We start from the raw sequence: 2365 nt of genomic DNA on the forward strand, positions 1-2365 counted from the left end.
TGATGAATCTGTTGGTTTGCCTCAAGAGGAGGCTCGAGAAGTTGAAGGTACTGGGATCAGTGATCCAGTACAGGGTATTGTTGAGGAACCACGACAGGTGGTTCGAGAGGTAGATATACCAGCAGCTGAAGATCTAGACTGTGTGGTGGCTGCTGATGGTCAGGGCACTGTGGTCAGGAACCCAGTGCAAGCTTTTCTGAATGATGGGTTGACACATGATCTCTCGGTTGTTCGAGAGATAACTGAACAAGCTGTGGAGTGTGCATCAGCAACAGAAATCCTACCTGCTGACTCTGATGAGCTGAATGCTGAAATCACATCTCGATTGAATCAAAGTGTTGAGAATGTATCGAGTTTGGACGACTTCTCCAGAGTACTTCGCTGGATCAACTGGAGAACAGGTCCCTTTGATCAATTGATCTCAAGAGCAGCAGAGATGGAGGCTGAGGAACGATTTGCACTAAACTGGTTAGATCTCACTGAAATCCCAGCCGACGAGCTTCAAAACCGTGCCCATGAGATGCTAGTAATCAGGAGTAATCTTGGTCGATCTGACAAAGGAAAGGGCATAGCTGTTGATGCACAAGAAGATGAAGCCGAGCCTGAAGAAGATCCTGAACTAGATGCTCAATTTCGAGAGGATATCAGGCTTGCCACAGTAATATCCTTGGGACAAAGTGTAGAACACACGAGAGGTCCAGGAGAGACCTCTGGGGTTGCTCAAGATGATGCTGACACTCCTACTCCAACTGCAGCAATCCCCTTGTCCCAAGTGAGTGAATCTGCTCTAGAAGACCAGGTAGCTTCGAGAGGTGAATCCGAGACCTCTGAAGCACATGAGGTGGCACCTAACTCTGTCTTACTACTGCCACCACCTGAGTCCACACCCTCGAATGCAACAGATGAAGCTCAGACAGTTCGAGAGGGTGAAATTTTGTTGCTTCAACTCCCAGGCTTTCCCATCGATATGGTTAATAGGGAAAGGTGGAGTGCACCAGTTGCTCCTGAGATAATAGATATTCCAGATTCACCAAAGCATACTGAAGTGCAAACAAGTGAGCAACAAGAGCAGAATGAGGAGAACCCTGCTGGTTCGAGAGTTGAGGTTCAAGAAGGTGGAAACCGGGAAGCACCTGCCGATGAATCAACTCCTCCAGTAGATGATCACGTTCCCAGCACTGGTTCGAGAAGTAGTGTTGAGGGGGAACCTCAATCAGATGGAAACCGGGAAGCATCTGATGCAGAGACTCCCACCTTGGCCAATCCTACCTTACCAGCAGCTGAAGCTGAGGCTCCAGGTTCGAGAGGTGAAGAGCAAGAAGTGATCCATCCCTCAGGTGGAAACCGGGAAGCACCTGATATGGAGCTACCTTCGAGCTCTGATCCCAGTGTCCCTGCTGAACCTCAGGAAGTCAGTCGAGAGGTGGACTCGCAATTGCAAGTCATGGGTGGAAATCTGGAAGCACCCAAGTCCCCTCCAACGAAAGGTACATCTCGATCCTCAGCTCCTACTTCTGACTATGATCAACAGGCCGAAGAAGTCTTCATTGGCGAAGTGCGTCAATTCATGGCTGATCAATCTCAGAAGATGGCTCAGCTCGAAAGAATACTCGCTGTGGTCCGCAATGCTGCAATGCCTGTTGATGGCACAAGTGAATCCCAAGGCCGTCATGCCGAACTTCTCGAACAGGCGATATGGGCTGAGGATGCAGCACGGAAAGCCACTGATGAAGCCGCTGTAGCTCGAGCAGAGGCTGCAAGTGCGAGGGCTGAATTAGCCGAGATGCGAGCAGAGCTGCGAGCCTTCCAATATTCCAGTGACCTTCGACAGGATGTGATGAAGGCCATACTCGATGACCTGTCGAACCAAGTCCCTGCCCAACTTCAAGCTATTTTCGAAGGTATGTCCACCCTCCTCTCCCGTACTGATGATGCCAACAAGGGGGAAAATAAAGAGAAAAAGAAGGGGGAAACAACGGGCAAGAAAAGGGCAGCAAGTGAACCAGCTGGACCACCTCCAAAAATACCAAGAATCATGAGCAAAGCAGTGGAGGATGCTAAACAGGCAGAAAACCTAAGGGTCCAGCGTACACTGGAAATGGAGAGAAGGAGAGAAGAGGACAGAGAAAGAAGAAGAAAAAGACAAGAACGACAGTCAGAAGAAGAAAGGAAGATAGATCTTCTCATGACAAACTTTAAGTTTGGGAACAGAGAAGACACTGAACAAATTCTGACTCTGGAGATATTCAAGCTTCTGAAAATCACTGGGATATCTACACACAGCAATATGTCTCCAGAAGAATGCATTGCCTGGTGGAAAGATGGAGTAATTGATGGTGAGTTCGTGGGGGAAGCCTACAGGAAC

This window comes from Ipomoea triloba, chromosome 1, assembly GCF_003576645.1.
Source record: "Ipomoea triloba cultivar NCNSP0323 chromosome 1, ASM357664v1".
Taxonomy (NCBI): Eukaryota; Viridiplantae; Streptophyta; class Magnoliopsida; order Solanales; family Convolvulaceae; genus Ipomoea; species Ipomoea triloba.